The 25,601-nt window shown below is 48.3% G+C and overlaps 1 protein-coding gene across 1 annotated transcript in view; it reads right to left on the bottom strand.

Moving 5' to 3' along the window:
• Positions 1–23,811, bottom strand: part of CASZ1 (castor zinc finger 1) — a 254,650-nt gene extending 230,839 nt beyond the window's left edge. Inside the window, exon 1 of the mRNA XM_084494867.1 lies at positions 23,118–23,811. The gene's annotated coding sequence lies outside the window, so the exon portion shown is untranslated. The remainder of the gene's footprint in view (positions 1–23,117) is intronic.
• Positions 23,812–25,601: the final 1,790 nt, after the last annotated feature.

The raw sequence follows: 25,601 nt of genomic DNA, 5'->3' as shown, positions 1-25,601 counted from the left end.
TTAGTCCAGACAGATCTAGCAAGACAAAGGGCAGCAAGTAGCCGTGGAGGCTGCCCCAGGGGTCTCCAGCTGCAGGGCACGTGGTTAAAGAACCTCCAGGTTCTGCGCTGCTGGGGACTGAGTTTTGTCGCATGCAACATCAGTAAATGAAGCTGGAGGTGCTGAGCTTGGATAACTTTTTACAGGAAATGGTTCTTCCGTGCTAAGAGGAATTTAGGCAGCTGGATAAGGGGAATCCGGCACCTGGGGGTGCAGCCAGTAACAAAGGAATACCAGCAAAGAACCACAGCAGAATGTCTGCTTGGGTTAGCCATACTTTCCTGCTGCTTGCCATCAACAGAAATGGGCATCTCGCACCATGCTGTGGTATCTAAGTAGCCACAAAACAGTCTCAAAAAATTATACAGACATACATTAATGGACATTTGATTCAGTCCCATGTACCCGACTGTGGAAAGCTAAGAGATGAGTGGTGGGAATACAGATCTGAGCTTTGCAACTGGATGTAGCTTCTATCCTGTGTCTGAACCAGATCTGAACTACCTTGTTCCTGGTTACTTCAGGTTTGGATTGGGAATTTTGTGGGTTGGGTTCTTCATGTAAGTTAATTTTTTTCAGAGACCAGAGAGCTGGAAAGAATTGTTTTCATTCAAAGATCTCAAGTGGTAGCCACCCTTGAGCATTTATGATGTATAAATAGAATTGCAAGTGCACAAAAGCAGTGAGTGCTGCAGCCAGCACCCCCCCCAGCTGAAGGGTCTGTGTGCTCGGTGCACATGCTCACCACCACGACAGCCCAAGCACCAGCCCGTGCAATACTCCGTGCAGCAGGGCTGCATGCTCGTCTCCGTATGATAGAAGCAACAGTCTCATAATAGTCAAAAATCCAATCTGCTGAGTCTGTCTCACCAAGCTGGGACCCGAAGCGATCCACAGCCCTTCTCTCAGGCTCAGCGTGACCCCCACCCTATTCTCTACCAGCCAGTAGGAGCAGCCTTAGTCCTTGCTCCCTCTCCTGTACAGGATCCGGTGAGGTGTAGGCATGAAGGGGATGCTGTTGGGAACTGGCAACCGGACCCAGAAACATCCCAGGCAAAGGCCTGAGCATCAAGTAAGAAAAAAAGGAGCAGCACATATAGATGGGATGGAAGAGAGCGGGCTAGCACAGGAAGCTGGAACGAGACCAAATGTTCAGAGAAGAGATTAAGAAATTTAGATTTCATGCAGCAAGGAAAAAGGACCGAATGCGGAGAGGACAAAGACGGTCAAACATGGCTCTCACTTGCCCGTGGCCCCGTGCCATTCCGCTATCCCACCCAACACTGCTCTGCACCCCGTGCCAGCAGTGCTCGTTGCTCATTAGCAATGTGCCATCTGCCTCCAGCTCTGCCAAAACACCAACCCCAGCAATCAATACAGACTTGTTGGTGACATCTGTTGGGACGGTCCACAGATACCAGTGGCTTTTCACCGTGCGCACTTGTTTTGAGCAATGCTCAGCTGGTACCCACGAGCACTAGGCTGACCCTTGCGTCCTGTGACCGCACGCATCTCGTGTCCCCCCACGGGGACACAGAGCAGCTCCTCCACCCCTTCTGCCCTTGCTGGGCCACCACGCAGGGGCTGTGGCCAGGGCCAAGACCTCCCTGTGCCCACCTGCAAGGCACAGCCACTCCGCCTGCCGTGCCCCGCACCACTCACAGGTCAGGGCTTCTCATTACACTCCCCCAGAAGCCAAGCTTTTAAGAAGCCCAGCCTCCAGCTCCCAGAGTGACCGTCCTTCAGGGAAGCATGCCACAGGGGGATGCCGGCCCAACAGGCTGGTGGTTTGGAAGAACAAAGACGTGAGTGCTAAATTCACCCCCCTCCATCTACTGCAATAAGATGGTCCTGAAAATAGAACCATGGCTTTAAAACATGAGCAGCTTCAAGTATTTCGCTGACACAGAAAAATAAAAAGGAAAGACACAACCACATTAGGCAGGGCAGGAAATTCCTACTGCTGTGTCACATGTGGCTGAGCAGGATCTACAAGCAGGCAGGACGTGCAAAACCTTCAATGCTTTCTTGCTGCCATTTTTTTCCTGGCTCCTCTGCCTCTACTCACACCTCTCACACCTACGAGGGCTCCTCTGGAACTTGCACCTCCACCTGCAGGTACATCTCTGCCTTTTGGCAAGGTTTTACCAACAGCTTCCACTAAGATATAGTGCCATGGGCCAGTGGTGCCCCAACACCACCACTCCCAGGCCCAGGTACTTCCGACACTGCTTCTGTATCTGAAGAGAAGATTCACAGAAAAACTGGTGAAATCCATGGGATGAGCTGCACTTGCCATGAAGGGTACACACCAGTTCCCTTCGGATAAGATTTTGCATCTACTCTGACACTTTAAAGAAGCTCACAGTCATTACAGAAAGGAAAAAAAAACACCTTAAGTTTTCAGAAATATCCACATAACTTTTGCAATAGTTTTTCCTTGCTTCCCTGTTTCTTAGAGAGGTCTGCTATCCCTTCCTTTCTTCTGTGCCAAACACCAGACGGACAATATTCAGCAGGAGGATTACAAACATACTTTGCAGACCACTGGAAGAGAGAGCAAAGGGAGCTCTAGGACTATTAGAGAAAGGTGACAGTGGCTCCTGCCTCATAAGGGAAGGAAGGTGCCTTCCCTCCCACAACTGAATGAGCAGACCTTCAAATCACAGTGGCCGGCACGCGGTTACATGACATCTGGGTTGGCCTTTTCCACCACTGATTACTTCCATCTTACCACCCATAGGACTTCCCAGATTTGCTCATGACCCCGATGCAGTCGGAGCTGACGCTTCCCCAGACGAACAGATAAAAAATCAGTTCCAGTGACACGCTGTAAACTTCTGTAGAAAACAGTCGTAACGAATTTCGGTGAAACAGGCAATAGAAGTGAACCGGTCAGATTGGTACGGCCCGAAGGAGGCTTGCACAGGCAGTCCCTGCCCAGCCCAGCCAACCTGCGCCCGCCCCCCGCCACCAGGGCGTGTGCCGTGTTCCTCATGCAACGCCTTGATCCGTGGCCAGCTGCAACTCCCGTCCCCGCGCGGTGCTCACTTTGTATAGAGCAGCGAGGGTGCTCCCAGCATGACACGGCCGGCGGCACCTCGTGGCACGGCTACGGCCTCCTCACCAGACACCGGGCTCCCCGGCCTCTCCTGACCTCCTGGCCGTCTCCTCACACGGGACAGAAATGCTCTCTACAGAACGGGCGAGCCATCGCAGCGCCAATACCGCGCCATCAGACCTACTGCTCTCCTGGCGTGTTAGTGCTGCTGAGATCCCAACGCCTGAGCGCTTTTACCCCGTGTCCATCACGGGCTCTAGGGATGCTGGCGGGAGAGAGAAAACGGCCGTACAGCTTGGGCAGAGGCTCCAGCATTAGCAAGCCCAGGACCAGCTCCCAGCTCTGCCGTCGTTGCTTCACCCGCCAGTGCCTCAGTTTCCCCATCTGTAAAATGAGGGTAACGATAACGACCTACCTCAGAGGGCGTGCCGTTCGGGTGGGTGAGCGACCAGCACTACAGAACCCCCCCCACCAACAAACCACCCAGCCTGGCACGGGAGGAACCGAGGGCACCGCATCCTCCCCTCCTCTCACTGCCTCACTGATCCTGCTAAGGAGAAAAACGCTTGCCAGCGCTCTCCTGCCTGCGACTGCGCAAATGTCCAGCCAGCTCCATCCTCATCGAACCACCCTGCGTCTATTTGATAAAGACGAATATTGCTTTTTAAATAAATATAAAAACTCCGCTTCCTCCTTGGCGAGTTCATTTTGAGTCATTTTATCTCTTTCCTCCCCCTAGATTTTTCCCCAAATAATGTGATTAAGTGAGTCAGCGTTCTGCTTTCCCTGACAGCCTCTGGATTTAATTCAGTTTGAGGACTGTGACCTTTGACTCCTTTTTACTATACTAACCCAGCTAAGAGAACACTTAGCGATTTCTCCGCTTCCTACTGGGAGAGTATCTGGTGGGGGGCGAGGAGTGGGAGCAGGGGTGGAGGGGGGAGGAAGAGAAACAAACTTTCACATAAAATTATGGTATATGGATAATTGAGAAGTTTAAAAACATGAATCTAATTGTGCTGTCCCTTGAGAAGCAGATATTGAGCCATCCTATAAAAGGCTTGGAGTATCCCAATGGTGATTTATTGCTAAATCCTAGTATTTTTCAATACATTATAGTTTTTAAATTGTGTTTAAATTGAGTGTAGAAGAGCAGAGGCCATTAGGAGATGCAGAAATGATGATTATATTTAAATATTCATGCACGCAGTACCTTATTATTGAATCTGAACACTAACAAAATCAATATTAAGTGCGGTTTGACATGAATTTATTTATGAATTTCGACTTTCTAAGTACTGTATTTTTTCACTCAAAAATTGTGAGTATAATGTAGTAATGATATCAAAACAGAGTGTCAGGGAGCATTAGCTGAGGAGGTTATAAACCTCCGTATTACAGGGCCCCATATCGCCCTCAAAAGTGCTTAGTGCACAAAACCAAAATGTTTTGATTTTTTTTTTTAAACACGTAAATACACACACACACACACATACACACACACACTCAGAAATAGGAAGGAAATTCTCCGTCGGAAATTGCACTGCAGTGGCTTTGATTGCTCTCAGAGCCCGCTTCAGGGACCAGGCAAACGGGGAGCTGAAGACGGGCGAACCTGAATGGAGCACTCCGGGCGTGCGGTTTGTGGGGCACTTTGGTGCTCCGAGGGGAAGCTGGCAGAGGGAGAAGAGCCCACAGGCGAGGGCACGGGCAGGGGCCCAGCCAGAAAGGAACCCAATATATCAGCCTTCCCCAGGAACCCACAACTCCTTTCTCTGTCCGCAGTACGGGGTCAGTCGCACTGCGAGCCCAGGAGGCAACAGCAGTCAGAGGTGCTCTCGTTAAGAGGCTGGTGGTAATTTGCTCACGCTGGCTGGGGGTCTGGCAGAACAGGATGCCCCAGCTCCTTTCATAAAGGTAAGCCCAGCAAAGAGAAAGGAAACAAGTTGGGGGTTCCCACTCGTAGGCAATGTGCAGCACGGCAGGCACCTTGAGCGGTTTTCACCCAGAACGGAGCAAAGATGGGGAAACTGGGAACCATCCCCCTTCATCCTCTCAAAATAAAAAATAAAAAAGCCTCTGAGATTTTGCCTGCTCTATAATTTGCCTAGCTCCTTGCTAAGGTGTTGTTATCTCAAGCAGGACACTCGATAATTAAGCTGGAACTCCCTCACGAGACAGCTTTTGCAGCTGGGCACTCGGTGCCATTCACCTACCCAAGATCATTTAATGGCAGGGCTGCAGCAAGCCCTGCTCCACCGACTCCTTGCCCTTTCAGACATTGCTGCTCTGTCACTGTGGTCACCTGTGGGGATGTGGTGGGTTTTCGATGGAGCTCTCTCTGCCTTCTGCTCAAACAATCAGTATTTCAGCTGGGGAAGACAGTGGCGTTTTTGGTACTGGGAAGGGAAGAGGAAGAATTCAGACCGAAGCCCTGACACAAGGGGACAGAGGAGGGTTTTGTGCAGATCTACCTCCAGATAAGCGATTCCTATTAAAAGCTACTGTCCTTCCTCCCCCACCAATTCATATCAAATGCAAGTTTATTTGCTATTGACAGGAATCTGGACCGAGCCCTCCACATGCTGTGCTGTGCAATCCCCCTCTGACTGCAGCCTTCTCCAGCCCAGCACACGCTCCTACCCCAGCATCACCCCCAAAGGAAAGCCCTACCCTTCCTGCCTGGGAGCCGTACCCCTCCCAGTGTCAGACTGTTTAAAACAAGACAAAAATTTTGGTAGCTCTCAGCCCAGGTTGTGGCCAGAAGGAGCAGCAACAGATACCACGGCCACAGGCTTGGCCTGGTCTTTGCTTTCTACAGAGACAGAGATGCAGAAAGAAAGCGGACTGACTGAGGAGATCCATCAGTTCTTCTTGTCTTTAATTTCTGACCAAGAACGGAACCAACACTGACTGAATGCAATGCACAGCCACACTCCTTCAGTAACGCTAAGGGCCAGACACTCAAAGGGTATTACTGGAGAGTGCTCGAGCATTTCGTCTGCAGCAGGCTGTCAGACGAGCACAGCCCCAGCACATACATAGCTCAGGTCTCGAAAATATCAGGTGTTGGCATGCAAGAGTCAGAGCACTACAGGAATGGTGCTAGAGTCCTAAGGAAAGTCCTTTCAACTAGCAAGTCTTCTTGCTAAGCCCTTCAGCAAGGTGAACAGTGCTCGGCAAAGTGCAAGCCCTGGAAGCCCTTTTCTGATGCAGAATTTCTGCTCAGATTAATCTTTTCTTCCTCTTTCCTGCCTCCTTATTCTCAGGCTTGTCTCTCTCTTCTCTGCTCATGCTAGCATTTCCCAGTACAGGCTGCCAGGCTCTTAATGGATTGGCAACGTTCTTCAGGGACTGGCATTGACACAGAAACCCATGTAAAGTATCCCCTCCTGGAAGGGGTTTGATCACGGAGCACTGACATGATGGCAGATCACACTGCGCACACAGGGGCCGCACACGACAGGGCGAGCGGCAGCAAAAACATCACTCATTAAAATTAATTCCTTTCTCATTTTCATCTTAAAAGGAATGCTCAGATTTAGTGGTCTCAGCTGAGTCTCCGATGGATAGAGATCTGTATTAACAGAGCCCGGCACACCCAGTTTCATTTGGTTTATGCTCTGCAGAATGGATTCATTTGGTGATTTGTCCGGGAGTTAGCACCAGTGGAGGAGCCCAACGCTTAGAATAAACCACTGGAAGACTTCATGGGCCACCCAGTGAAGTCCCACTTATGGCCTGTGTCCATCTTACAGAATCTCTTTGGTAAACCCAGAGCAGAGGGAGGCAAACCCAAGCCCGGGGTTTTTTCGGATGGTTTGCCACCATCTGAAAGAGAAGTCTGAGACCTCTCGGTTCAACAAGGGACCCAAGCAGCAGTGGTAGCTGGATGCCAGAAACCAAAGCCTTCATCAAGGCTTTGGGGAATCACGGTACCAAAACCAGTGCAACTGTACGAGACAGCCATTTCCCTTTCTGTTGTGTGTCTAGCCCTGCAGAACCTTGGGGTTTTACATGGAGAAAAAGACCCAAAAAATGCATTTTATAAACGTAATGCACAGAAAAAGCGATGTGCCCAAGGTATAATGCTTGCAGCAGGGTTTGGAATCAAGACCAGCTAAGTGCACGTGCCAGCGCACTGCCTTAACCACAAAACCTTGATTCTGAACTCTGAATACACCCTCGGTAAGAGATGCAGTACAAAGGGCACCGAGGAACATTTATCACCCAGCCTTACTCTGAGCTTTTGGTAAAAATAGTCGGGTCTTAACCACACCACGGCTTCCCTCAGTGCTACCTCCTGCGGTGAAGGACAGGGCAGGCCTTGGGAGAGGACACCAGGCTGAGGCGTCGCTGACCCAGGTACAGCAATTCCACTTTTCTCAGGAGATCTCTTTCCCAGAAATGCTGAAAACCATCTTGGAAACTCACACACAAGAGATGTCTAATGCTGGCATTATTTCTAACACTAACAACTCGTTAAGTTTTTCCACTACGCATCTGTATCAATATTTTAACACAACTGTTACAAGGAAAATTGCTTTTTTTGTGTGTCTGTCTCCTCCCTCCCCTACTCTCTCATTAAATCAGCATGACAGATTTTAGCCCATTCCATAACCAAGAGAATATCTCGGAAATTTAAAATCCCCAAAGCACAGTGACGGGTTCTGAAAGCTTTCCAGTTGCGCAGAGTATGAACAAACTCGATGGGCTTCGATCGTCCCCTCCCCTTATTGTAACTACACACAGGCTGCCATCAGAGAGCTCCAAAAAAATGGAATTAGCCTAAATCTCAATAGGAGATAAAGAACCCAACGCACAGCAGCCATGAGATTCGGCTGTACGACCACAACAGCACTAATTTATCAGGTATGATCATTACCAGTGTAATACCACCACCAAGTTTGATCTGATAACAATTTACAGCTGGCTCAACTCGGTGTAAGAGACAAGCAAAGGAGTGGGGCAACAGGAGAACCCTAGCTCTAAAAAAAAGTCAGACATCAGGATATGGATTGTAGGATCTATTGGTGGACGCAGAGTAAAAAGGTGCCATCCAGGTTATTTCCCAGTATGTGCAGACCAGCCACTTGCTGGTGCTTGGAGATAGGACTAAAATGCATTAATGAGAGGTGATTACCTCAGAATACCAGCACAGCCAAAATGGTCTGTGGTGGGGGCACCAAGCAGAGTGTTCTCGAGCAGAGCCAGGGAAAAATCATTCAGGGAACTGATAAGAAAACCCCAAGAAATGGGAGGTCTTTGATGTGGAACATTCACCAGCGTTTTTAAGGTGGGGGTGAAGAAAGTGCTATCACCAAGGAGAAAAAAAAAAACATACCCTCTTTTCCAGTAAATCGATGTATTTTGCTCTAATTTTATTAGGAATATAAAAGGAGCCTTTAGAAAAGTGCTTAGAGAGCAGAAAGAAAAAAAAGAAGAGATAGGGAAGGCTAGCAGTGGAAACATTAGTCTGTCTGTATTAGGAATCCCATACTCACATTTTATTGTTACTGTCAGGATGCAAAAGGCAGCGCTTAAAACAAAATAATACATAATGTATTACAGGGGCATAAACATCAGCAGTCATTTTTATTTTAAAAAGAAAATGCAAAAAAAATATGGAGATAGCTTGCAAGTGAGGGATCCAAGGCACAGCATTTATATCTGTGTCCACTGAGATAATCAAAAAGGTATTAGAGCCGCTGATGGAACAGGGTACCACAAAAGGCTCCTCAGCAGTTTACCACTGCTCTCATTACCAGGTGGCTCTGGAAGCTCATTCAGAGGACCATGGGGATCAATTTTTAGGTTGGGTCGGTATTTATTGCAGAGCCAAAGATGAGATATTTAAGGAAATAAACGCCGTACTTTTTTGAATGACTAGTCAAGGAAATGGGGTTTGTACTTTCAGGAGAACACTGGTCTGCATTCTAGAAGGAGAGAAAGGGCAGGGAAAGGGAGAAGACATTCAGAAACGCAGAGTCCCTCCTGCTTTTGAGCCAGCCCTTTCCAACCATTAATTTCTGTCCGGCTCGCCTTATCTGAGTGAACTTGTGCTTTTTTAGTCCTAGCTCCCTCCCTCAGTTTCTGCACAGCACACCTAACACCTCGGAGTCCAGCCCCAGCATCTTTTGTTACTGCCGCAATACAAACACAGCAGCTTTATGACAACTGCCTGGCACCGGAGCAAAGCACGTGGCACCTGTCTTGCTTGACAGAGCTGCTGTGGGGAGGGCCAGGTCCCACGGCAGCAAGGAGCCTCCCCTGCAGCCTCCACTTGCCAAACTCCTTCTCCTGCACGTTGGGCGTTTGAATCAGTCCCGCTGTTTCCGTCAGGTCTCCATCTACTCGCAGGGCTTACATCTTGGAGTCAGCTGCCGGCAGAGACCGTCCCATGTTCCCCACTGGTCCCTTTCCCACCCCATCTTTGCTAAACTCTCCTGCCGCCCTGCCTCCCAGCCCCACGCCTTAGCTGTCAGGCTCAGTCCTGCCACTGCTTGGTCTCCAGTGCCCCGCAACCTGCACAGCCGGCCCCAGCTGCCCCGTTCAGCTTCCTGGTTCCAACACCGAGCGTTCACCGCAGAGAAGGGGCTTGGAGGTCTCAAGATCACACCTGCCTGGAGAGCAGCTGCTGAAGTCAGGAACGCAAAGGACACCAGGTGAGTACCAGTGGAAAGTGGAGGTGAGCCGCAGTGAAGCAGCAGTATTTATTCCAAGCACAGAAAACATCCCCTTTAAATATTTCAGCTGACAGCCGGATCTAACATCCCCAGAACAGCTGGATCTGGGCACATCCTTGGTAACAAACAGCTTCTCCCTCTCATTCCCTGCGATTCTCCGAAGGCCTCGGGGGGTACTTGATCCCCCCGGTTCCCTCTCTGGTTGTACTGCTTTTGTCACAACGTATCATGCACGCTAACATGGCACGGCCTCAGCTTGCTGATGGGATGATGTCAAGAGGATGTGACTGCCGGTGGCCTGAATGGGCAGTCAGTTGGAGGACAGGGAGAAGGGGAGGGGAGGCAGGCTGGCCAGAGGGCTGGGAGGAGGGGGGAAGTGAGATAAGTAGAAAATAAATAAATTAGGGGGGAAAAAAGTAAGTACAGCAACAGGGCAAGACTAAGGAAAATATTTACCTGAAGTAGGAATGCAATCATCTTACTTTTTAACTGCCTGCCACAGCAAACCATGACATACATACACCTGCTGCTGCTGTGCCCATTTACTCTACAAAAGTGGGGCAAATTACCTCTATCGCAGAGCAAACACAGGAGCAAAAATCAAACTTGCTGTATTTGCTGACTTCAAATGGTCTGGAAGAAAGGGTCTGCTCCAGCAGCCAGGAATTATTGACAACTGGTTTGGAAGCCCCAGATGGAGGAAACACGCGTCGGAAACTGATGAATTAAAGCCTTGCACAGCTCTGGAGGAGTTGCTCTTGGGAACTGGAGAGGGGTTAACACACAAAGCTGGGTGTCATCCCCAGATACGCTACTTGCTCACTTCTCAGCACCTGAAATTAGCTGCGATGCTTAAAATGGCTTACCAAAAATAAACAAGGATCTCTCTCACTCAGATTGAGGACTCTGGAGATAATCAGCATTAATGGGACTCGGCATTGTGTTTAGCTCCTGTAAGAACATGGCTATACCAAATTTGCTGCTTTCAGGTTGTCTTAAAGGACGCTGGTTCCTCAAATGAAGATAATTGCATGAATGCTAGAATCCCCTGCTTGGGAGTGAGCTGCGGGCGGTACATCAGAGCCAAGGTGCACTGGTGGAACGAGGTGTGCAGCCACCTTGCTGGACAGAAGTCCTTCCTGAGCAGCTGCTTCAGGTCAGGCCTAAAGGGCAGAGAGCTGTGCAGGGAAGAGCTCACTGCGTACCTGCGTTTGGATAGCCCGTGCAGTCTCCTTCCTCTCACTAAAGGTTATGCTCTTTAAAGAAAAAAGAAGGAGAAAGGCAATTCCAGAGAAGACATTATGAATTGTACATTCTGAAAATTCTGCCCACAGCCCAGAAGATAATCTTTCCCTCCCTCCCCTCACGCCAGCTCATCTCTGTGACATCTTTCCACTTCATAAATCTCTTCCTTGATTGCTGGAAACACAAGGGCCTGCAAGCACAGTCACTGAGAGGCAGATCTGGGAAACAGCCCCTGGGGGACTAGGCGAAAAACAGTTCCTGAAAAGCCTGCATACCAAGCCAGAGGCATCTTCTCATTGAGGTACAAAGCAAGCAGAGGCCTCGTACTCACTGCAACTGCACGAGGGTTCTTGGCACCATCTAGTGCCAAGAAAAGAGACTACGGAAATCACGCAGGAGAGGAGAGAGCAGGAAACCAGGAGAATCTGCTTGGTTGGGTTGGAGGGGCAGCTCTGCTAGCACAAGGAGGCCACAGTAAGCGCTTGCCACCTCCAGGTGCTCTGAGCATGGTGGATCCTTCCTTGTAGCACACCACCGACACGAGATGCCACCACAGGGAAGGTGTTACGGTGCCCAGAGGGCATTTCCTGCTGGGCTTAGCAGCAGCGCTGCTCACACGGGTGGGGCTGTACGTGCCAGGCTGCTTGGCCTCCCCACCGGCCTGCCCACAGCAGGGGGAGCCTAAGGATGGCACGAGAGAGGGGTGTTTGGATTAAATCAGGGTGAGAAATGTGCAGGGGTTGAGTTGCCTGGAAGAAGGGCTTGAGAAGTGCAGGAGGCAGCTCGTGAAGTGCCCTGACTCAGGTACAAGCTGCAAAAAAGGCGGAGGATCCCAAGCCCGGTGTGTGGAGAACCACTACAGGGCACAAGCACCAGTGGCTGAGATGGGGATTTTAGGAATGTCACAGGTGGAGACCAGACCTTCATTGTGCACAGTGGAAGCATTTTCAGATGCTGCAACAAGTAAGGAGATACAACATGATGCAGAGAAGCCTGGGTAAGGTGTTTTTACTAGAGGTTCAGCTCATCCATCCATCCATCCATCCATCCATCCATCCATCCATCCATCCATCCATCCATCCTTTCTCTCTGCTATCAGTGGCTGCCTCGAGGGTAAAGAAATTAACTCTGGAGTCCAGCAGCAGGAGTGCCATTGGCTGGGCTGAAAAATGGACTGCTCTTTCTGGAGACCTCTTCCTGCCTCACTAAGCAGTAAAGGAATAGGAAAGATGACACAAGTTAATATCAAGGCCACAGCCTACATGAGAATGGATCTGACAGAGGGTGTAACTTCTCACTTTATGAGCAAAGGAAAGTCGCTCATCAGGGTGCATTACTCATCCACTTCCCTCCTCTCCTGCCCAGCAAGAAGAGTAAACAGTTGCCGAAGTTACACAAAACAATCAGCATTTAAAACTAAACAAGGCTTCTTGTTTTTCAGGCTTTCCTGGAGCCACTCCACTTCCCGTTCAGGCACATCATCCTTCATCATTCCTGAACGGAGCCATCACCACCAGGCCATGGAACCGCAGCGGCGCTGAGCCCTCGCACTGAAGTTCCCAGGCAGCCATCACTGGGAAGGGGCTACGGGCCCATGAAGCTGACAGTTTGGGGCGTGTGCATTTGGGAAGGCTTCAAGCATCGCTCCTGCCTGCAGTCCTCAGAAAGCAAGCGAGGGATCAATGAGCTATCCAGGAGTAATGTTCTCAAATCAGCTCAGCTCTTCATCTTTCCGAGGGAAGCAAGCCAAGGACCATGCTGAAATCTTAACCACAAGGCCCAGCCACTCTGTGGACACTAAAGATGCCAGGGCAATTTCCCAAAACGCAGGTGTTAGCTTTGGCTTCCTTGGCCAATATTTACTTTCCTTCTTGCTGCTACAAAGCAGCCTTTCCATGAAGCTAAGGGCTAGATCCCCAGGGAACGCAGGCGCCTCATTCCAATTTCTCTGGGAATAAGATGCCTCTGCATCTGTGAACCTGGACTACAGTGCTTCAGGATCCCAGGCAGGTAGGTGGGTGTGGGAGAGTTTAAAGCCCATTTCCACCCTGTCCTGAAATCCACATTACCATTCATTCTGTATAAAGCAGCTCTGAAAAGCTCCCGAGCCAAAACTCCCCACTTGCACTACAAGGTAATGATTTACATTCACTTTGCCAGGGTGCAAATGATAGCTCGTGGGGCAAGGAAGCAGCAGGGACCCAGGCCCCGTGACAGTTCAACGGGAAACCACTGCCATGGCAGGGGCTCAGCCAGCGTGGGCACAATCCTGGTCCCTGCTCGCCACGGGCAGCACGCAGCACAGCGCGACGGCATCCACTCAGCCCTGTCTCCTTTAAGGACACGGACACATGCAGTTTTAAAGTGCTTTAAGCAGCTAATTAGGGTGTCTTCCCCTCCTTTATCCCACAAGATGATAATTGCATTATAAAAATGAATATGTAACTAAGCAGAAACCACAGGAACGGTGATGGCAGAAAAGGAGATGGAACCGGCAGCAGTCTCACTCCGCAGTCACAGGTGGAAGCCCTCGCATTAGAGGGACGAGCGCTCCAGTGCGGTTTCTGTAGCTGTGGGGAGGAAAACCTCGAAAAAGCCCCACATCATTTAGAGTCACAGGAGTCAGCGAATGGTTTAGTGCTTAAACAATCGATGTCAGGAAGACAGAAGATCCGTGAGAGAGTGTCCGCCTCTTGCTCTCCCTGCATACATCTCCCCAGAACGTCTACAGTCATCAGGGTAATTTAGAGAGGGGAAAAAAAAAAAAAAAAAAAAAAAGACTTGGCTTGGTCTAACTGGGGCTATCACTGTAATTGTGGAAGGAAGCGAGAACATATCAGCAGGGCCCCAGGGAGTAAAGAGCAAAGCGAGGGGAATGGAGACTGTATTTGTGGGACCCTGTGAAGCTGAAGAAGTGTCGGAGAGCAGCACGGCGATGCCTGTGGGTGGAGCAGAGCTGAGGCAGTTAGAGCCTCCTGAAGCAGCAAACAGCCAAGGATCTGCGCGCTCCCTTCCCCTCGGTAGCTGGCACCAGGGATGACCAGGAGCTGGGCATCTCCCCACACCAGCACACCTCCCTCGCTGGAGGTAAACAGCTGCAGGGATAAATACCTTGAAGCTTTCAGGGACAAGGGGGGGCTCTTCCTTCCTACCGCCAGTTCTTCGCTGCCCCCTGCGGTGCGCAGGCAGCCTCCGTGCTGCCGGTCCATTCTTCCACATCCAGTGCGTTATTATGAACCCTCCAGCACACACAGTTAATTAGGGAAAATATCCTTTCTAGCAATTTAAATGATTTTGGCATTTTCAGGAGGGCACATGTAATATTCAAATTACTTCCACTCTGCGCTGCCTTGTCTTGCCTGGCTCATCTTCCCAGGTGAATTTGTAGTCTCTGAAATGCTCTAATTTCCCACACAAGCCATGTCAAATATAATTTTGGTGCAAAGTTGGTAATTATACGTAACATCAGTCTGATGTTAAAAACACTGAAAAATTTAGCAAGAAGAGACGAATGGAGAGACATAAGTCTGAGACCAACGAACGAAAGGCGTGCGGCCCCCTTAGTATTTGTGCTCTTTAATTAATAATAGCATGTTTTCAGGAACTGAAAGGATGTGTTTCCTGAACTGACTGGAATTCACTTATGTCCCAATTACATTGTCTCAGCAAAGAACTTCGGTCAGGTCTCACTGAAGAGCCACAGCTAAACCAGAAGTAAAATCCAGGCTCCCCACTGAAGTCCATCGCAGTTGCAAGGAGAAGTAAGGGAGCAGAAGTCTCACTCTTGGGTTCAAAGCCCGGGATCAGATTCTGCCTCCTCCTCTGCCACCCTCTGCTGCAGAACCCCTCTGGAAGGAGTCAGATTTGCATCAGTGAGTCATCAAGTGTATGGATATGTATTAGAATAAGTGTAATTATAACTGCTGGCCCCGAAGTATTGGGCAAACACTTTAACAGGCTTGTTCCTTGGCTCCACGGAGAAGAATTAACATGAAGAGTGAATTATCTGCCCCCATCATCAGCTTTCCCCAAGGATGCCTGGTCTGCCTATTTAAAGGAACATCCCAGCTCGGCTCCCTTTTTGACACCATTATCCCAGCACACTGGCTGCCTGTCAAAGGCAGCTGAGAAACCCTCAAGTAACTCATTCCACGCTAAAAGCTACGCCTGCAATAACGGCTGGGAACCACAGAGCCACTTACTCTGAAATTGCAGCTCCTGGTAATCTCTGCATGGTGTTAATACATCATGGAAGGGAAAACCCAAGTATCTAACCATCACTGCAGGAGCAGCAGTTTCTGGCTCATGTGAGAGCTTGGACTGCAGCTGGTAAGGGAAGCTTACTTCGTTTTGATCCCAAAGATGCTGTGACAACAGTCAAGAACCATAATAAGAGATGTGATCACCTAAGTAAATTCAGTGTACCCAGCCAAGAATTTGACTCCAAAAGCTGAGGTGAGATCCATGAACTGAAGAGTTACTGTTTGAGAGGAACGAGGTTTTCAAAAGCAGATGAAATCTCAAAATCAAAGTTCCTGGGCCCCACTTTTATCACACACAAGCTCTCACGTGTTTGTATACAAGAATCCAACAGCCAGTCTTGAATTTCAGTCTTACTAGTGGTTAGTATTTCACACCCCTCTCTGTCTTTCCTCAGTCCCATGTTACAGAAAAGGATGAGATCCCTTGTTTTGGAGAACGAATATCCCTTGGCTTTGCAGCTTACTCCACCTACGGCCTTAAAATCAGTTCTGACTTCTCATACCCTTTTTCACACTGTTGAGTTTGTGCTGCTCATTTAATGCTGGCTCTGCATAAGCAGAAAATCCTTAACACTCTGACCATGCAGGCCAAAGACACCCAGAAACTTTCACCACAGTTTTGTGAAGAGATGACAAAAAAAAAAAGATCTGTGGATCTATGCAGGTCTAGGCAAGAAACGGACAGGATAGCTTTACGGATCCAGAAAGCACAACCCCCAATGAAGCCCTTAAGTGTTGATGAAGCCCTTAAGACCCTTGGATAAAAGCAGCTTTATAAATGTGAAGAGTGATTCTGCAAGGCTTTTCTTTCTCAGCCTGAAATGATAATGTGCAAGCGGCAGAAAAATAGGAAAAAAGACGACATTTGACCTCCAAGTTCCTCAGTGTTAAGTAGCTTTCCTTGCCGTTTTGAGTCAGCTCCACCTTTGTCTCCAATGGAAGGCCAGGATGTGCCGAGGTAGCTGGACAAATACGTAGTTCCTTCACTGCCATGGCAATGGAGCAAACACACTGAAGCACATGCCAAAGGAAATTGCCATAAATCACAAACTGGTCAATTCAGTTTAGTTTCCAAGCAAGAGTTATGTAAGCTGGTTGGAAAGTGCTTCACTGAGGAGCCAATTTTCATTTTCTTCAGGAAAGTAAAACATTATTTCAGAGAATCATGGAATGGTTTGGGTTGGAAGAGACCTTAAAGATCACCCAGTTCCACCCCCCTGCCATGGACAGGGACACCTCCCACTCAGTCAGGCTGTCCCCAGCCCCATCCAACCTGCCCTTGGGCCCCCAGGGATGGGGCATCCACAGCTTCTGTGGGCAGCCTGGGCCAGGGCCTCACCGCCCTCATAGCACAGAAGTTTATTTAATGCACTGCTTCACAGATTCAGTCTCAGCTTCAGGCCCTGCCCCTCCACAGGCCTGGAAAACTCTGCTTTCACAAAATTCCCCTATTCTCAGGGTAGCTCGACTGTGCCAAGGTATTAGGAACAAAGGGCGAGACCACACCCCAACGCTCAGATTATTTTCATTTGTTAGTTAGCAAGTAACAGCCTGGAGAAACCTGCTCACTTTCAGGAGCAATCCTTATCAGGGATTCTGCAGGGTAAGCGAAGGATGTGGAATACAGGTTCCCAGAGAAGACCCTCTGCTGTCCCACCGCATCTTCCTGCAAGGGAAATGTTCACAAGTCAGCAGCACGTTGTACTGTTTCATCACCGATGCACCGGGACAGTTCTCCCTATTGAAAACAGGGATTTCTGCGATGCCCATCCTATAAACTCATTCCTCTTAGGGCTGAGACACCAAAGCAGGAACTTCCTAACCTTTCCTCCACACTGGGGAAAGAACATTTGATGCTGAACACCATGCAGGCACCACCAGCAGCACAGTGAAATGCAGCTTGTTCCTTCACAGCTAGGTTGGCTTGTGGGCTCTGCTCAGTGAAGAGGCTGGGAAAGGGGGAGGAGGAGGCTCCGCTCCACCACGGAAGAAGCTGCGAGCTTGGCCTGCCTTGGAAGGTACCCGGATGACAACAGCCCCCCGTGCACGGCCCCGTTACTGCTTGGGGTGGCCAGCTAACAGAACTCCCCTGCAAACCTTGCTGAGTCCTGTCAACACCGCGTCTCATCTGGCTTAATGGAAACCAGAAACTCACCCTCCATCCCTGGGAGGGGTCAGATAGAGTTGTAAAGCACGAGAGTGCTGACAGGGTCTCCAGCAACATACTCCTGTTGTATCATCAGGTCCATATTCACCGCATCTCGGGCTCCTCCTGGATGATATCTGGGTGCGTTCTGATGCCACAGACACTCTGCAGGCAGCCACGGGCTTCTTTCCAGGTCCGGTCTGCCCTATTCCTCCCCCTGACTTCACATTTGCACCCGTGCTACGAGAGCACAAAGCCATCCAGTCAAACAAGTGGAGCATTTGTCCTTCACATGCTCCACGTTTAAATGGCACAAAGGAAGAAAGGATTTGACTTCTTTCTGCTCTTTCTGATAAGCCCTTATTGATCTGCCAGCCTCTCCAGCTGGTGGAGCAGATATAAAAGGACAGAATTATTTTCTAGGCTAAGCAGAGACCTCCCAACTGTCCCCAAGCCCCCAAAAGTGGGCAGAAGGAGAGTGATGGATTTCAGTGGCTATTGACTAGGTGCAGGCTCTTTAAGAAGAGCAGAAGAGCAGTAGTTTCACCCACAGAACCATTCATAATTAACAGATCAAACCTGACTGTAGTGTCTGCACAATAAGGACAGGCAGTCCATTAAAAGGAAAGTCTGTGCTGGTATGGGACCACGAGAAAGCTGCACGACTTCCTCGTGAAACATAAACTCCTGCATGCTCTCCCTCAGCCAGGATCATTCACCAACCAACTGCTCTGTCTAAGGCACTGACAGGGAAGCGAACAGGTGGAAAAGGGATTTCGCCTGTTACCAGCATCCTGCGGCCTGGCACAAAGTAAAGGACACACTGGTCATTGTCTTCAAAGCCTCAAAGAGCCTAATGCTAACTGAAGTTAATTCCGGACTCCTTGCTTGGAGAGCACGAAGGAAGAGAGAGTGAGAGCGCCAGGGGAGAAACTGATTTCCCGTCATTTCATTTCATTATTGCCAGAATCAAATAAGCAAAAAACTCACGCATCAGGCTTTTATAATCATGAGATCTGAAAATGAATGAATACATTGGATTACTTTGTACTGACTTGACTTCAGTGCCTTTCCAGTGATACAATTTCAGACTTCTTTTGGAGACTATTGATGCCAGAACTTGCTTTTGATTCATGAAAGGTTAAAAAAAAATAAAAACATCACCTAATCACAGGACTCCATAGTTGGGACTTTAAGCAAACTGTCCACCCAGTTCAATTCTACACTGCCCCCGAGGTCTGAGAACAAGTCACTGTTAAGTAAGGGGCCAGAACTAGGCACAGAAGAGCTAATCTAAACCCCAGCCACACCAAGCTGTGTTTTAGCTCCTGGTACCTAAATGGGGCTCCACAGCACGTTCTCATTGTTCTATGCTTTAATTTTCATTAATTAAAACCTAAAAGACTCAGATTATTCTACAAGGCAGGCTGAATGGAAATAGAGGGTACCTTTAGCCAGCAGTGCTTGATGACAAGAGTCACACGTGGTTAACCCAAGGAGAGTGGCTGTGACAGCAAAGGTCCCAGCAGTCTTGCTGCTGAAGCAGGTGACGAGCCAGCTAAAATTTGGGATGCATGCACGGCTTTGACTGTGAAGCAGCAGAACAGTTCCCTACCCTTTCCTCGTTGTTGAAACCCAGCTCTGACACCCAGCCAGCCTGCTACCAGCATGATATAATCCAGCAGCATCTAATCGGCTGCTGCCACCCTCTGCCTTCCCCCATCCTCAACACTGGCGGATATGTCAGAGCAAAAACATCTCTGCATTTCTGATCTCCCTGGGGTCACATCTGGTTTGAGTCAGGCCTCCCATTTGGTTCCAATCCACTGATTTCCTGCTACTGTCCATGAAAAAGAGTGCGACTCTGTGGCTTCCCCTGGGTGTAATGGTCTAATCTGTACCTTGTTGTGCACTGTAGAGGGGAGGGGGAATCAGTGCTACTTGGGAGCAGATTTCTCTTCCCTTATGATTGCATCCTGTTCTTATGCAAAGCACCTTTATTCTTGCTCGCAGTGGCAGCCCCAGATGTCCTGGTGCCCTCCCCGTATCATCCATATTTCTCCGGCCTCCTAATTGAATCCTTCCCTGGCTGGGACAGGCTTTCCTCATTACGATGAGCTGGATCCAATTCGACTCCCTCCCTCCATCTCCCGGTCTTTCCCTGTGAACACAACGCGGAGCTTCTGTCAGTGGATGACCGCACCAGTGAACTGTTCCTGCAGCTACTGTAATGCTGCTCATGAGGTTAGCAGAGCAGGAAAGCCCCAGACAGGTACAAGGTGGTGAAGGCAACTTCTCTGCCAAGATTCTGGCAAGCACCAATATGTGGCTCAGTTCTAAGAAATAACGCCTACTTCTTTCAATGTACGGCTTTCAAAGTCATTTAGCTAAAACATCAGGGTTTTGCAGCTGGTGGAGTAGCCCAAGAGTTCCCCAAAGACCAGTGGCAGAGCACAGGAGTTGAACAGATCCTACATTTTCATCCAGTGCATTAGCCATGAAGTGATAATGTCTCTGTAGCAGACCTGTGCCCACGTACAAAGCTTCATCTGTGCCCCGAATGAGGTAGGACAGCATGAGCAGAACTTCTTTTTCACCCTCCTCCACTGAAAATCTCAAGAGTGGGGAAAAGAGTTCAGTCCCCTTGCCTTCTCCTCTTTGCCCTCTTATCTGATATGGGGTAAACTGTGCTGCACCATACAACACATACAGAAACCAAAGTTTTCTTTAAATGCTCAGAAAAAGCAGCAATATCACAGCATTAACACACTGAACATGAATACCATGATATGAGCCTGGGCACAGCCTCTCATTATTAGCCTTGGTACCTTCACTGGCGTATTTAGAGCTAGCTATCTTATTATTACATGGGACTGTACTAGGGTGTGCAGGCACAGCCAAGGCTTACATCAAGGTACGTAAATGCAGGGTGCACAGACACGAAGACGTTAGCTGCACTGATTTCAGCACAACTTCTCAGGTGTTGGAAGTAAAACCAGTACTGCAGATTGCCTAAGTACCACTGCTTTAACTACTAATCCACAGTCTTCTACTGCACTAAGTGCATCTGGATTTCATCAGAGCCTGGCTATTTTTAATAACCAAATCTTTGGAAAAAAAATCCAGGACAAAACCTCTGATCTAGAGGCTTTTCTGCTCCTTGGGTAATGAAAGGTTCTCTTATTGTTACTAGAAAGGATCTAAAGGCAATAGCACAAGGAATGATCTATAGGGTGCAAGCATGTTTGTTATGAAATAATTTGAATCCACAGAGGAATTCCATATGTGGCTTCCCCTCTGGTGACTAGAGGTTCCCACCTTGGCAGTGATCCTGGAGTCCCATGCCTACAGGCTCAGCAGCATGGAAAGGGAGGGTGGACGCTGGAGGAGTAATGGGATCGTCAGCCGCCGAGGCTGCTGCTTGGCACGCCGACAATGTTTGTTTGCACCTCTTTGAAGATGAGAGATGAAAGTGGCGCCCACATGGGCTGCCTTTGATTAGCTTCTTATTTTTAACATTGCAGCTGCGATTATTTTTCTTTTTCTTGAAGCATTTCTTCCCCAGCACCAGAAACTCTGAGGTTCCCTTCTCTAGGGAGGTTCAACTTCAAGGAAACATAACAAAGAGAAGTGTGAATGTAAAGGAGACTGGACAACCCAGGGCCAAGGGGGACTTATGTCATTTTATTTTTAATTTTACTTCCATTTTTTCCCCAATCCCCCATTCTCAGCGGGTCTCAGAAAGAAAATACTTGTTTACTTCTTTTTTAATAGGGAAAATAAATGAGTCCAGGGATTGTACAGAGCTGTCATGAAGAGGAAAATGTCTAATGGTTCAATTCCCAGTTCTGTCACTGAACCACTCTGGGACTTGGGGAAAAGTCAGTTCGCCCATCTGTAAAATGGGATTTATAATGCGTTGCTTCTCGTGGGTATTGAAGGAGTACAAGTAGCATTGATGGAATGCTTCATGCACCTTGGATAGAAGGGGCAATAGCCCTGTGAAGTGCTGTCCTTAATAGATGCTTAGAGGAATTTCCTTCACTGTGGTACTTATCTGACCACAGCAGCTGAGTGCCTCACAACTACTGATGGATTTTATTCTATTACCTCTCTGCATTGTAGGATTGTTGCATGCAAAAATAAGGCAGATTGAATGAAATGGACAGTCACAGAGAATCTGTGGCAAAGACGGGCTAATCCTCCATATCCTAGATTTAGGCCACATCCATTAGACCTTTTTCCATAGTTGAAGGTGTTTCGCAATCCGGATGCACAAAGGAAAGCCTCCTTCCCATGTTAGTCAGTTACACTGAGACTCTCTTCCTAATGTATGAGGAAGAAGTAGTCTGAAAAGGGAGTTAACTTTTTTGCACATTAGTTTCCTATCACATTTGTTATTCTTATATCTGATAGAGCAATTTTTATGCAAGAGTTTAGGCAGACGTTAATCCAGTTATCCACAGCAGATGCTCTAGCTTCAATGGCATAATACCTGAGGAAGAGTTTAGCTTGCTCACTCTTCCTTATTTCAGGATAAATTTACAAAGACAGCCAAGAGTTCTACATACAAATGACATCAGAAGGAATTGCTAGTGATCAGTACTTCCAAAAGATAGTGTCATGAAGTTCTGTCACTCAAGCTCAAGCTTGACTTCTGTTGGAGAGCATTAAAAAAATGCTAGGCAGAACCTGAGAGCAACAATGTCAGTTATTAAGATGAGAAAACCTAGAGCAGGGATAAGAGGAATAGCCGAGAAGGATAAATAACAATCAGGTTCTCGATACTCGTGCACTTCAAAAGGAAAAAAAGAGAAACGCAACCACACATGTTTATATTTATTTCTTTGTGTTATCTACCAAGACATTTATCAGCCAAAGAAAGATGCAGACACATGGGTTGTGTAAGAAACTGCAGCAGGCTTCCACAAATTCAACCAACTCTGAGCAAAATCTGTTTTTAAATAGAGTACCTGCTAAACCCTTTAAAAAACACTTCAGTCCACCATGACTCAATGCAGCCCTGGCACGGTGCCAAAAGGCTTAAATGAATCCAGTCAGTGCACATAACTTACCCAGCTCTCCTCATCTTTATGGTTTTTCACCTGCTCCCAGGAAAAAAGGCAGTCAGTTGGTCCACCCAGATAATCCCAAGTGCCACAACAACATCCTCTTCAACCCAGCCCCCCCACAAAGGGATAAAATGGTACTATATACTCCTTTCAAGCATATTATAAAAAGCTATCTTGTACAAAATAATTTGTAGTGTCTACCAACTTGAGATTTACCCCAGAGAAGGAACACACTCCAGCCCAACTCCCTCCAGTCTCTCAGACTCCAGGACATCAAATTAACCCCCTGCCAAATTTACTACAAGCCATCTGACCATACCATTTAGCCACAGTAAAGACAAAATCTATACCTAGCTGCCGTCAGGAAAGCAGGCAACTCTGTTGAAAACCTATTTATATCACTCAAAGAGATCAATGGAGAGCCCAGGCCTGGAGGCCAGTGACCTTGGATTGACACAAAACTTAAAGGAAAAAAATAATGGTGTCAGCTCAAGAGACCACAGCTGTTATTTCCAGAGAGTTCAAAAGAGAGCCCTACAACTTACTGATTAAGAAAATGCTCAGCTAGGGATGGATTTTTGGAAATCAGGTAAATAAAATACTCACCTGTTGTTGGTACAGGAGCCAAGGCGCAGAGCTGCTTCTCCAGGGAACCTCAATGGCCAAACACACACCACGCAGGCAAGACCCTCACACTAACAAACCCCCCTCACTCTGTCCCAGCTGCTACCAGGCCTGGTGGGACACCAGGAGCGACACTTGCAGGAGTTTCTCCTCAGGCTGTCCCAAACTGAGGGCACAGCAAGCTCTCCACAGGCTGCCTTCAGAGAGGGTGCTCCCTTAGGGCCCTATCCTGCCTGAAGAAAACTGACAAGCAGACAGAAGAAAACAGGTGAGAAACCTGTTGTCCCCAGAGGCAATAAAGTGGATTTTCAGCCCTGGGATTTCTCAGTTTTGCCCCAGCTCCTCCATAAGTGCTCCAGCACAGAGCAGCAACAAGCCCTGAGGCAACCCCAAAGAGCTCTCAGAGCCACAAAATGGCGGCCAATGGCGCCGTGCTCCTCCCTGAGGCAGCACAGGGAGCTGTGTGGATGAGGAGGATCAGGCTCCTGTACAGCCAGCAAGGCCGGACACCAGTACCACCAGTGCTCCAGCACCAAGTTAACAACCCTGGGGGGTTGTTAAAAAAAAGAAGAGAGAAACAGCAGCCCACTAGGGTGTACCCTGCCTCACAGGGGCAGCAGCCCTGAGGCAGCGTGGACCCATTAGGCACAGCCCTAGCTACTAGGATCTATTTCTCCAGTGCAAATTTCACAGAATCACAGAATCACAGAATTTTCTAGGTTGGAAGAGACCTCAAGGTCATCGAGTCCAACCTCCAACCTAACGCTAACAGCCCTCCACTAAACCATATCCCTAAGCTCTACCTAACAGCCCTCCACTAAACCATATCCCTAAGCTCTACATCTAAACGTCTTTTGAAGACTTCCAAGGATGGTGACTCCACCACTTCCCTGGGCAGCCTGTTCCAGTGCCTCACAACCCTTTCAGTGAAGAAGTTCTTCCTAACATCTAGCCTAAAACTCCCCTGGCTCAACTTAAACCCATTCCCCCTCGTCCTGTCACCAGGCACGTGGGAGAACAGGCCAACCCCCACCTCGCTACAGCCTCCCTTGAGGTACCTAAAAAGAGCGATAAGGTCGCCCCTGAGCCTCCTCTTCTCCAGGCTGAACAAGCCCAGCTCCCTCAGCCGCTCCTCGTAGGACTTGTTCTCCAGGCCCCTCACCAGCTTCGTCGCCCTTCTCTGCACCCGCTCAAGCACCTCGATGTCCTTTCAACCTTACCAAGGCAGGGCTTCCAAGAAAGGCTTTTGAAGGTAGAAGCAAAGCCCCCACCCTGTCACAGATGGCTGAGATTTAGAGAGGAAAGCTCAAAAAAAAAAAAAAAAAAAAAAAGAAAGTGCCCTGCCCAGCTGAGGTTGTGTGTCTGGTAAGTTATAGACTGGTGTAACTCATAACTGCTAAGTTGCAGTCTGCTGAGGTTATAGGCCTCTGAGTGCATTTTATTGTTTAGTTTTCAATTAAAATGACAAAGATGAGCTTCTGGAAGCAGCAGGTTACAGAGATGGTGATATTCAGGGAGAAGAAAACGTAGAAAATTTATTTCTAGAGCACTGACTACCAGTGCAGTGCTGAGTAGCATGTCAGCATACCTCTGCTACCTTCAGCACCTCATTTTTCTTTAAATTAAGGTGTTTTTTTTGCCCCCTCCTCTTTAACTTAAGATAAGAATAGACTTTGAGGTCATGAGTTTGTATTCTGTTGTATTCTGTTGTGTCCATCTAGATTACCGGGATGCAAGTCATTAGCAACACTGACCATACTCTACACTTCAACTTTGCTTAGGAACTTTTTTATTATTGTTTCTCCTGGTGGAGAGAGTCAGGAGGCCGATCCCCAGACTGCAACCAGTAGCTCCCACTCAAGGTCCAGCACCAACCCAGCTGGCTGCTGGAGCAGAGCTGGCTGCCACATTGTGGCCTGCTCCCCCAAACATCACATCTGGCTGATGTAAAACACACATGTTTTGACTGAAGCTTTTTCTTTAAAATGCCAACATTAAAGGAAGGTTTGCTTTGTAAAACTGAAACTGTAAAACTCTTCTGAAACTCAATCTGGGGGATTAAAAGAACCACATGAAAAGGGATAAATATGACCTGGACATTCACTTCCTGTGCAGAAGTTCGCTGAACATGTGCCTCCCAGCCTGTCAGTGCGGGATGAGACCTTCTGCTCTCATTTTCAGAAGGGAAAGAAAAAAGGGAGAAGAGAAGGAAGACAGGAAATTTTGCAAACTGACAACTCTTTTCTATTTAACAGCTAATTTCAGGAATATTGTTTTCTTTACAGTGGTATCTCATTCACCTTAAACCCAGAAAATAACACAACTAGTAATACGAAATTTAGTATTAATATACAACCTGTTCCTACTCATCCTTTACAGTGGCAAGGTCTTGATCCCACTTTTAACTGGGAGTTAGTGGCAGAACTCCTTTGGATTTCAGTGGGAATAAGATCAGACCTAAAGATG

Source organism: Aythya ferina (genome assembly GCF_964211825.1).
Source record: "Aythya ferina genome assembly, chromosome: 21".
Lineage (NCBI taxonomy): Eukaryota > Metazoa > Chordata > Aves > Anseriformes > Anatidae > Aythya > Aythya ferina.
Note: the sequence above shows the minus strand (reverse complement) of the source record. Positions and strands in the feature narration are given on the sequence as shown.